The sequence below is a fragment of the Hippopotamus amphibius genome, chromosome 7 (assembly GCF_030028045.1).
Source record: "Hippopotamus amphibius kiboko isolate mHipAmp2 chromosome 7, mHipAmp2.hap2, whole genome shotgun sequence".
Taxonomy (NCBI): domain Eukaryota; kingdom Metazoa; phylum Chordata; class Mammalia; order Artiodactyla; family Hippopotamidae; genus Hippopotamus; species Hippopotamus amphibius.
In genome coordinates this window covers 95,999,573-96,011,764 of record NC_080192.1, presented here as the reverse complement: position 1 = coordinate 96,011,764, position 12,192 = coordinate 95,999,573, and the positions used below count along the sequence as shown (strand labels likewise).

The 12,192-nt window shown below is 37.0% G+C and overlaps 1 protein-coding gene across 1 annotated transcript in view; it reads right to left on the bottom strand.

Annotated features, from left to right (window-relative positions):
* The window catches only part of WDPCP (WD repeat containing planar cell polarity effector), a gene marked incomplete at its 3' end in the record, with an annotated part of 364,337 nt that overhangs the window by 12,688 nt on the left and 339,457 nt on the right, over positions 1 to 12,192 (bottom strand). The gene's annotated exons all lie outside the window — the stretch shown is intronic.

Genomic DNA, 12,192 nt, shown 5'->3' with positions numbered 1-12,192 from the left:
TCTTGTAGTCACAGTTCCCTATGACTTCTGTTATTCTTAGACTTGGCTCAGCCAGGAGTTTGATAGCTGAATAATGAATTCTTTTGAGTTCAGATTTTAAAAATTCATTTATAACTTGCCATTCATAGTGCTTTTATATAGCATTTTATTGATCAGATATTCTTTTTGTTGTTAATCAGTTAACTAGAATATTTTTTTATATTGGAAAATTGTAAGAATTTTTTTTATTTTACTCTCTCACACGTAGCACACAATCTGAAAACAAAAAGAATATTTTTTTCTATAGAGAGTTTGATATTCCCACATCATACAGATGAATAGGGAAAACTTTAATATTAGCAACTTTGACACAGCATTGTTTTAGAAAATTAAAACATAATGAAGTGTAAAAGATATATAATTGAGAAAACATAAACCTTATTAATAACCAACAGCCTTAGAACCACAGTATATCTATGTGTATTCTTTTTTTTTAGTTAAAACATTTTAAATTACAAAATCACAGAAAAACCACATAGCTTAATTTTTTACCATGTGTAGAGCATTTTTAAGTATACAGTTCAGTAGTGTCACGTATATTCACATTATTGTGCAACAGATCTCCAGATCTTGCAAAACTGAAACTGAACACCCATTAAACACGCCAGCACCTTTTTATTTTGTTTTCTATAAATCTGACTACTTTAGATACCTCATGAAAGTGGTATCATACAGTATTTGTGTTTATGTAACTGGCATATTTCACGTAGCATAATGTCCTCATGCATCATCTATACTGTAGCATGTGACAGGGTTTCTTCCTTTTTAAGGCTGAATGATATTCCACTCTATGTATATACCACATTTTGTTTATCCATTCATTCTTTCATGAATATTTGGGTTGCCTCCACCTCCTGGCTATTGTGAATAATACTGCTATAAACATGGGTGTGCAGATATCTTTTTGATGCCCTGAATACAATTTCTTTCGATATATACATACATAAGTGGGTTTGCTGGATCATATGTAAGTTTTATTTTTAATTTTTTGAGGAACCGTCATATTGTTTTCATTGTGGTTGCACCATTTGACAATCCCACCAGCAATGCACAGGGGTTCCAATTTTTCCACATCCTTACCAACACTTGTTATCTTCTGGTTATTTTTTTGATAGTAGCCAACCTAATGAATGTGAGGTGATATCTCATTGTATTTTTGATTTGCATTTCCATAATAATGATGTTGAACATCTTTTCATATGCTTATTGGCCATTTGTATATCTTCTTTGGAGATAAGTCTATTCAAGTCTTTTGCCTATTTTTGAATCAGGTTGTTTGCTTTTTGTTGTCGCGTTTTATGAGTACTTTATATATTCTGGATATTAATCCCTTATCAGATTGTGATTTGCAAATATTTTTTCCCATTCCATGGGTTGCCATTTCATTCTGTTGATAGTCTCTTGATGAACAGAGTTTAAAATTTTGATGTAGTCCAGTTTATTCATTTTGACTTTTGGTACATGTACTTTTGGTGTCATATTCAAGAAATTATTTCAAATCCAATGCTATGAAGATTTTTCCCTGTTTTTTTTTTTTAATTTTTTTTTTTTTTTAGTTTTTTAGTTTTAGCTCTTATGTTTAGGTATTGATCCATTTTGAATTAATTTTCATGTGTGGTGCAAAGTAAGGGTCTAACTTCATCTTTTGCATATGCATATCCATTTGTTGAACAGACTGTCCTTTCCTCATCAAGTGAACGTGGCACCTTTGTTGAAAATCATTTGACCATGTATGTGAGGGTTTATTTCTGGGCAGCTTATTTTATTCCATTCGTCGATATGTCTGCCTTTATGCCAGTGCCATACTGTTGTTTTAGCTTTCTAGTAAGTTTTGAAATGAGGAAGTGTGAATTCTCCAGCTTTGTTCTTTTTCAAGATTGTTTTGGCAATTCATTGTGCCTTGAGATTCCATATAAATTTTTGGATGACTTTTCCTATTTCTACAGAATACATCATTGGGGTTTTGATAGGGATTCCATTGAATATGTACAGATATTTTAACAATAATAAGTCTTCCAACCCATGAACATGGAATGCTTTTCTGCTCATTACTGTATTCTTTGTTCTCTCTTATCAGTGTTTTCTACTTTTCAGTGTAGAAGTCTTTCACCTCCTTAGATTTAAAAATTTTATGCTTTTTGATGCTCTTGTAAGTGGAATTGTTTTAAAATTTTCCTTTATAGATTTTCCATTCTTAGTGTACAGAAACATAGCTGATTTTTGTGTGTTAACTGTATATTCTGCAACTTTGATGAATTCATTTATTTTAATAGCTTTTTAGTAGAATATTTAGGGTTTTCTACAAATAAGATTATATCATCTGCAAATAGAGATCATTTTACTTCTTCCTTTCCAATATGGATGCCTTTGATTTATTTTATTGCCTAACTGCTCTGTCTGGGACTTTACTACTGTGTTGAACAGAATAGTGGGAGAGAGTGGGTATCCTTGTCTTGTTCATGATCGTAGAGCAAAAGCTTTCAGCTTTTTACCATTGAGTACAATGTTAACTGTGAGTTTTTCCTCTATTATATCAAGGTAGTTTTCTCCTATACCTAGTTTGTTGAGTTTTTATTATGAAAGGGTGTTGAATTCTGTCAAATACTTTTTGTGATTAATTGATAAATATATATTATACCTTTTGTCCTTCATTCAGTTAATGTGGTATATTACATTCATTTTTTTTCAGGTTGTACTATACTTGCATTCTAGGGATAAATCACTTGGTCATGGTGTATAATCTTTTAAATATTCTGCTGAACTTGGCTTGGTAGTATTTTGTCAGCAATTTTTGCATCAACAATCATCAGAGGTATTGGTTTATTCTTTTTTTTTTCATCATCCTTCTGGTGATGTGAGGATCCTTCTTGTAGCTTTGGTTGTATAAGAGACATTCTGCCAGTTTTCCATTGGTTTTCTATGAGAAATGTTCCACACGTAGATGTATTTTTGATGTCTTTTTGGCAGAAGGTGAGCTCCATGTCTTTCTGTTTTGCCATCTTGATCTCCACAGGTCTGTTCTTTTTTTTAGTGTCTTTGTCTAGCTTTGGTATTAGGGTAATGACGGCTTCATAGAATGAGTTTGGGATGTTGCTTCTTCAGTTTTTTAGAAAAGTTTAAGGAGGACTGCATTAATTTTTCTTTAAATGTTTAGTAGAATTTTTAGTGAAGCCATCAGACCCTACACTTCTCTTTCTGATTCAACCTCTTTATTAGTTATAGGTCTGGTCAGATTTTCTCTTTCTTCGTAATCCATTCTTGGTAGGTTGTGTGTTTCTAGGAATTTATCCATTTCTTCTAGGTTTTACAATTTGTTGTAGTGTAATTGTTCATAGTACTCTCTTATAATCCTTTTTATTTCTGTGGTATTGGTTGTAATGGGACCTCTTTCATTTCTGATTTCCATTTCTGAGTTATCTGTTTTTCTCCCTCTTTGTTAATTTAGCTAACGGTTTGTCAGTTTTGTTGAAATTAAAAAAAAAAAAAAACAGCTACCAATTTTATTTATCTTTTCTATTGTTTTTCTGGTCTCTATTTCATTTATTTCACCACTGATCTTCGTTATTTCCTTCCTTCTGCTAACTTTGGGCTTAGTTCTTCTTTCTCTAGTTTCTTGAGTTGTAAAGTTAGGTTGTTGATTGGAGATCTTTCTTCTTCTTTAATGTAAACATTTATTGCTATAAAATTCCCTCTTAGCACTGCTTTCACTGCATCCCTTAAGTTTTGGTATGTTGTGTTTTCATTTTCACTTGTCTCAAGATATTCTCTAATTTCCCTTTTGATTTCTTCTTTTACTCATTGATTGTTTTTTTTTAATTAATTTATTATTTTTTGGGGGGTACACCAAGTTCAATCTTCTGTTTTTATACACATATCCCCATATTCCATCCCTCCCTTGACTCCCCCCCACCCTCCCTCGAGTCCCCCCCACCCTCCCCATCCCAGTCCTCTAAGGCATCTTCCATCCTCAAGTTGAACTCCCTTTGTTATACAACAACTTCCCACTGGCTATCTATTTTACAGTTGGTAGTATATATATGTCTGTGCTACTCTCTCGCTTCGTCTCAGCTTCCCCTTCACCCCCCGCCCCCCCCAAACCTCGAGTTCTCCAGTCCATTCTGTGCATCTGCGTCCTTGTTCTTGTCTTGTCACTGAGTTCATCAGTACCATTTTTAGATTCCGTATATGTGAGTTAGCATACAATATTTGTCTTTCTCTTTCTGACTTACTTCACTCTGTATGACAGACTGTAGGTCTATCCACCTCATTACATATAGCTCCATCTCATCCCTTTTTATAGCTGAGTAATATTCCATTGTATATATATGCCACATCTTCTGTATCCATTCATTTGTTGATGGGCATTAAGGTTGCTTCCATGTCCTGGCTATTGTAAATAGTGCTGCAATAAACATTATGGTACATGTTTCTTTTGGGATTATGGTCTTCTTTGGGTATATGCCCAGGAGTGGGATTACTGGATCATATGGTAGTTCTATTTGTAGTTTTTTAAGGAACCTTCAAACTGTTTTCCATAGTGACTGTACCAACTTACATTCCCACCAACAGTGCAGGAGAGTTCTATTTTCTCCACACCCTCTCCAACATTTGTTGTTTCCAGATTTTGTGATGATGGCCATTCTGATAGGTGTGAGGTGATACCTTGTGGCTTTGACTTGCATTTCTCTGATGATTAGCTATGTTGAGCATCTTTTCATGTGTTTGTTGGCCATCTGTATGTCTTCTTTGGAGAAATGTCTATTTAGGTCGTCCGCCCATTTGTGGATTGGGTTATTTGCTTTTTTGGTATTAAGCTGCATGAGCTGCTTGTATATTTGGGAGGTTAATCCTTTGTCCATTGTTTCATAGGCAACTATTTTTTCCCATTCTGAGGGTTGCCTTCTAGTCTTGTTTATGGTTTCTTTCGCTGTGCAAAAGCTTTTAAGTTTCTTTAGGTCCCATTTGTTTATTCTTGATTTTATTTCCATGATTCTAGGAGGTGGGTCAAAAAGGATGTTGCTTTGATGTATGTCAAAGAGTGTTCTGCCTATGTTTTCCTCTAGGAGTTTTATAGTGTCTGGCCTTACATTGAGGGCTTTAATCCATTTTGAGTTTATTTTTGTGTATGGTGTTAGGAAGTGTTCTAATTTCATTCTTTTACATGTTGCTGTCCAATTTTCCAGCACCACTTATTGAAGAGGCTGTCTTTTTTCCATTGTATATTCTTGCCTCCTTTGTCAAAGATAAGGTGCCCATATGTGTTTGGGCTTACTTCTGAGTTCTCTATTCTATTCCATTGATCTTCCTTTCTATTTTTGTGCCAGTACCATACTGTCTTGATCACTATGGCCTTGTAGTATAGTTTGAAGTCAGGAAGCCTGATTCCACCAACTCCGTTTTTCCTTCTCCAGATTGCTTTGGCTATTCGGGGTCTTTTGCATTTCCATACAAATCGTAAGATTTCTTGCTCTAGTTCTGTGAAAAATGCCATTGGTAATTTGATCGGGATTGCATTGAATCTGTAACTTGCTTTGGGTAGTACAATCATTTTCACGATGTTGATTCTTCCAATCCAGGAACATGGTATGTCCCTCCATCTGTTTGTGTCATCTTTGATTTCTTTCATCAGTGTCTTAAAGTTTTCTGCATACAGATCTTTTGCCTCCTTAGGAAGGTTTATTCCTAGGTATTTGATTCTTTTTGTTGCAATGGTGAATGGGAGAGTTTCCTTAATTTCTCTTTCTGCTCTTCTGTTGTTAGTGTATAGGAATGCAAGAGATTTCTGTGCATCAATTTTGTATCCTGCTACTTTACTAAACTCATCAATTAGTGCCAGCAGTTTTCTGGTAGAGTCTTTAGGGTTTTCTATATATAATATCATGTCATCTGCAAAGAGTGACAATTTGACTTCTTCTTTTCCAATTTGGATTCCTTTTATTTCTGTTTCTTCTCTGATTGCTGTGGCTAAAAGTTCCAAAACTATGTTGAATAATAATGGTGAGAGTGGACACCCTTGTCTTGTTCCTGTTCTTAGAGGGAATTCTTTCAGGTTTTCCCCATTTAGAACGATGTTGGCTTTTGGTTTCTCATATATGGCTTTTATTATGTTGAGGTAATTTCCTTCTATGCCCATTTTCTGGAGAGCTTTTATCATGAATGGGTGTTGAACTTTGTCAAAAGCTTTTTCTGCATCTTTTGAGATGATCATATGGTTTTTATCCTTCAATTTGTTGATATGATGTAGCACATTGATTGATTTGCGTATACTGAAGAATCCTTGCATCCCAGGGATAAACCCCACTTGATCATGGTGTATGATTTTTTTAATGTGCTGTTGGATTCTGTGAGCTAGTATTTTGTTGAGGATTTTTGCGTTTATATTCATCAGTGATATTGGTCTGTAATTTTCTTTTTTTGTGACATCTTTGCCTGGTTTTGGTATCAGGGTGATGATGGCCTCGTAGAATGAGTTTGGGAGTGTTCCTCCTTCTGCAATATTTTGGAAGAGTTTGCGAAGGATAGGTGTTAGCTCTTCTCTAAATGTTTGATAAAATTCACCTGTGAATCCATCTGGTCCTGGACTTTTGTGTGTTGGGAGATTTTTAATCACTGCCTCAATCTCATTACTTGCGATTGGTCTATTCATAGTTTCTATTTCTTCCTGGTTCAGTCTTGGAAGATTGTATTTTTCTAAGAATGTATCCATTTCTTCCAGGTTATCCAGTTTATTGGCATATAGTTGCTTGTAGTAGTCTCTCATGATGTTTTGTATTTCTGAGGTGTCCGTTGTTTCTTCTCCTTTTTCATTTCTAATTCTGTTGATTTGCATCTCCTCCCTTTTTTTCTTGATGAGTCTGGCTAATGGTTTATCAATTTTGTTAATCTTCTCAAAGAACCAGCTTTTAGTTTTATTAATTTTTGCTGTTGCTTCTTTCCTTTCTTTTTCATTTATTTCTGCTCTGATCTTTATGATTTCTTTCCTTCTGCTCACTTTGGGGTTTCTTTGTTCTTCTTTTTCTAATTGTTTGAGGTGTAAGGTTAGGTTGTTTATTCGATAATTTTCTTGTTTCTTAAGGTAGGACTGTATTGCTATAAACTTCCCTCTTAGAACTGCTTTTGCTGCATCCCATAGATTTTGGGTTGTTGTGTTTTCATTGTCATTTGTTTCTCGATATTTTTTTATTTCCTATTTGATTTCTTTAATGATTTCTTGGTTGTTTAATAGCGTATTGTTTAGCCTCCATGTGTTTGTATTTTTTGCAGTTTTTTTCCTGTAATTGATATATAGTCTCATGGCTTTGTGGTCTGAGAAGATGCTTGATATGATTTCAGTTTTCTTGAATTTGCCAAGGTTTGATTTGTGACCCAAGATGTGATCTATCCTGGAAAATGTTCCGTGTGCACTTGAGAAGAAAGTGTATTCTGTCGTTTTTGGATGGAATATCCTATAAATATCAATTAAGTTGAGATGGTCTAATGTGTCATTTAAAGCTTGTGTGTCTTTATTGATTTTCTGTTTGGATGATCTGTCCATTGATGTAAGTGGGGTGTTCAAGTCTCCCACTATTATTGTGTTACTGTCAATGTCCCCTTTTAGAGCTGTTAGCATCTGCCTTATGTATTGAGGTGCTCCTATGTTGGGTGCATAGATATTTACCATTGTGATATGTTCTTCTTGAATGGATCCCTTGATCATTATGTAGTGTCCTTCCTTGTCTCTTGTAATAGTCTTTACTTTAAAGTCTAATTTGTCTGGTATGAGTATTGCTACTCCAGCTTTCTTTTGAGTTCCATTTGCATGGAATATCTTTTTCCATCCCTTTACTTTCAGTCTATATGTATCCCTTGGTCTGAAGTGGGTTTCTTGTAGGCAGCATATAGAAGGGTCTTGTTTTTGTATCCATTCAGCCAGTCTGTGTCTTTTGGTTGGAGCATTTAATCCATTGACATTTAAAGTGATTATTGACATGTGTGTTCCAATTACCATTTTCTTAATTGTTTTGGGTTTGTATTTGTAGGTGTTTTCCTTTTCTTGTGTTTCCTACTTAGAGAAATTCCTTTAGCACTTGTAAGGCTGGTTTGGTGGTGCTGAATTCTCTTAACTTTTGCTTGTCTGGAAAGCTTTTGATTTCTCCCTCAAATCTGAATGAGATTCTTGCTGGGTAGAGTATTCTTGGCTGTAGGTTTCTCTCTTTCAGGACTTTCAGTATATCCTGCCATTCCCTTCTGGCCTGCAGAGCTTCTGTAGAAAGGTCAACTGTTATCCTTATGGGTTTTCCCTTATACGTTGTTTGTTGCTTTTCTCTTGCTGCTTTTAATATTTTTTCTTTGTGTTTAATTGTTGTTAGTTTGATTAATATGTGCCTTGGTGTATTTCTCCTTGGGTTTATTCTGTATGGGACTCTCTGTGCTTCTTGGACTTGGTGAATTATTTCCTTTCCCATGTTGGGGAAGTTTTCCACTATAACCTCTTCAAATATTTTCTCAGACCCTTTCTTGTTTTCTTCTTCTTCTGGGATGCCTATAATTCGAATGTTGGTACGCTTAATGTTATCACTGAGGTCTCTGAGACTGTCTTCCATTCTTTTTATTCTTTTTTCTTTTTCCTGCTCTGTGGCAGTTATTTCCCCCATTCTATCTTCCAACTCACTTATTCATTCTTCTGCCTCAGTCATTCTGCTGGTTATAGCATCTAGAATATTTTTAATTTCAGTTATTCTGTTATCCATTGCTGTTTGTTTTTCTGAGTTCTTATGAACTGTTTCTTGTACTTTATTTTGTTATCGAGATTTTGTATCATTTTTACTATCATTACTCTGAATTCTTTTTCAGGCATTTTTCCTATTTCCTCCTCATTTATTTGGTCTTGTGGGTTTTTTTCCTGCTCCTTTGCCTGCATGGTGTTTCTTTGTTTCCTCATGGTTATCCAAACTTTTGGGGTTGCTTGTCCTGGCGATAGAGGTGTTTATAGAAGACTGTCCAAGCCTCAGATAATATTTCTGTGTCCTTAGAGTCTCAGCTGTAAGTGTCCTTCTACTCGCCTTGGGTTTTTTTGCATTACTCTGTGGCCAGCAGAGCTTCCTTTATTGTTGTCTGTAAGCGTCGGTGTGTGGGGAGGGAGAGGGTACAATAGTGGCTCCTTTCTCTGGGAGTGAGTGAGCAGGGGTGCACTGTTTTTTCAGTCAGGCTTGGAGGTGCCTGTTGCAGAGGGATGCCGGTGGCTCAGGTGTAAACAGAAAGTCTCAGAGTTGGGCCTCTCTTGGGGTTTTTTTTTTTTTTTTTCTCTGTAGGGTCCCTGCTGCCGGCATTACAAGGGGTTTTAATGTAGCCCCGCCCAAGTGCCTGAGGGTACTTGTTCTCCCTGAGCGCCTTAGGTGGCCCATAGGGTGTCTCTCCACTGCCCACTGCAGGTGCTGAAAGAGAGGGAGAGGCTATGCGCGTGGCTCCTCCCCCCGCCCCCCCCCCCCCCCCCCCCCCCCCGCCCGTGAGCCTGCAGCCTCCAGCCGCCATCATGGCCGGGCAGCTCTCAGGGGCAGGCATTCCTCGCCGCGGACCTCTTCCCTCCTGTCCTCTCGGTCCGTCACCTTACTGGCAACAATTTTTCTCACCCTGAATCAGCTCTCCGGTTCCCATGCTCCCGGACCCTCTATTGAGCTGTGAATCTCCGTCTGGGTCCAGGAACACTGAGCTGCGGTGTGGACCCTCCGTATGTTTCTCACTCCCTCCCATCTGCCACAGCTCCGCCGCTTCACCCTCTTTGAGCCGTGGTAGATGCCTCCCTACCGATACTGTCGGGCTCCTTGCGGTCCTTTCTGGTGTCCAAGGTCGTCTGCTGGTGTTCAGTTGGTTCTCTGTAGGAATTATTGCATCTTTTGGTGCATTCCCAACGCATCTGTGGAGAAGGATACATTCCATGTCCCTCTACTTTGCCGCCATCTTTTTTAAATCGTTCATTGATTGTTTAAGAGTGCATTGTTTAATTTCCATGTTGTGATGGTTAATTCTGTATGTCAACCTGACTGGGCTAAGGGATGCCGAAATGGTTGCTAAAACGTTATTTCTTGGTATGCCTGTGAAGCAGTTTAGGAAGGAGTTAGCATTTGAAGCAGTAAAGAAGATCTACCCTCATCAGTGTGAGCATGCATCATCCAATCTGTTGAGTGCCCAAATAGAGCAAAAAGGCAGAGAAAAGGCAAATTGTCTTTTTCTCTTCTTAAGCTGGGACTGCATCGTTTTTTGCACTCTGACACGGGTGCTTCTGGTTCTTGAGCCTTTGGATTCTGGGACTTATATTAGTAACAAGTTCTCAGCAGGCCTTTGGCCTCAGACTGAATTACACCACCAGATTTCCTGGTTCTCCAAGTTTAGATGGTGTATTGTGGGACTTCTCAATCTCCATAAACATGTGAGCCAGTTCCTATAATAAATTCCCTCATATATCTATGTATGTTCTATTGGTGCTGTTTCTCTGGAGAAACCCAGTACACATGTACAAGGGTGAGTCAAAAATTATCTGCACTCTGGCTGAATAATTTATTTCAGTTAACTTTTAGAAAAGACAAATACACCATTTTTCGACATAATCTCCTTGCTTTTTAATACACTTTGCCCATCTATCAACAAGCCCTCCTATTCCCGCATTAAAAAATGTTTTAGGCTGAGCTGTGAGCCACGAATGCACCGCTGTCTTCACTTCTTCATTAGAAGTGAATCTTTGTCCTTGTAGGGCTGTTTTCAGGGTATCAGACAGGTAAAAGTCTGATGGAGAAAGATCAGGACTATAGGGAGGATGCTTTAACACCTCAAAATGAAGTTTTTGCAGAGTGTTGACAGTGTGGGCAGAAGTGTGTGGACATGCATTGTCATGCAAGATCACACTGCCCTCGGATAGCAGTCCTTGTGTTGAATCCGAAGTTTAGGCTTCAGCTCTTCAAAGAGCATCTCAGTTCATTCATGCACACTTCTTTGTGACAAAACACTTTCTCCATACTGTGCACAAAGTGTTTGATAAATAATGGCACCAGGTACACCCTCAGACCACAAAAAAACGAATCATTGCACGCTGCTCTCCTTTTCTGCAAATCACAAGTGCAGCATCCATTTTTGCTCACACCACAGTTACAAATGAACGATGTAACACATTCACACCTGCACAGCAGTGACTGGGGAGACAGTAGCCTTGAACGGAAAACACTGATAAGACAGTGCGGCCAACAGAAGATTTAATATAACCAGAGTGCGGATAATTTTTGACTCACCTTCATATTTGCAGAGAGTTTTTCTTTTGCTGTTGATTTCTAGTTTCATTCCATTATGTTAAGAAAAGATCTTGCTAATGATTTCAGTCTTTCTAATTTTGGTAAGGCTTGTTTTTGGACTCACATAAGGTCTGTCCTGGAGAAGGTTCCTTGTACATTTGAGAAGAATATATTTTCTGCTATTATTGGGTGGATCAGTTTATATGTGTCTTTTAGGTCCAATTGGTGTGTAGTGTTGTTCAAGTACTCTATATCCTTCTTGATATTCTGTCTGATTGTTCTTCCATACTGAAACTAGGGTATTAAAATCTCCTACTATTAGTTTGCTATTCTCTTTCTTCCTTCAATTCTGTCATTGTTTGCTTCATATCAGAGCTCTGATGTTTGGTGAACAAACACTTATTGAAATATCTTCCTGGTGAATTGTCCTTTTTATCATTATATAATGTACTTTGTCTCTTAGGACAGTTTTTGACTTAAATTCTATTTGTCTGATATTAGTACAGACAGCTCTGCTGTCTTGTTACCATTTGCACAAAGTATATTTTTCCATCCTTTTATTTTTATCCTATATGTGTTGCTAGATATAAAGTGACTCTCTTGTATGCAGCATATTGTTAAATCCTGCTTTTTTAAATTCAAAAATTAGATGTAGATTAGCCAATCAGTATCTTCTGAGGAGTTTAATCTGTTTACATTTAAAGTTATTACTGATACAGAAGTATTGACCATTGCCATTTTATTATTTGTCTTCTGTATGTCTTGTGGGTTTTGTCTCTCATTTCTCCACTTACTCCTTCCTCAGAATTTCTTTGATTTTTTGTAGTGATATGCTTTGATTTCCTTCTCTTTTACTTTGGGAGTAGTCTGTTTCATTTTGGTTATCATTTCAATT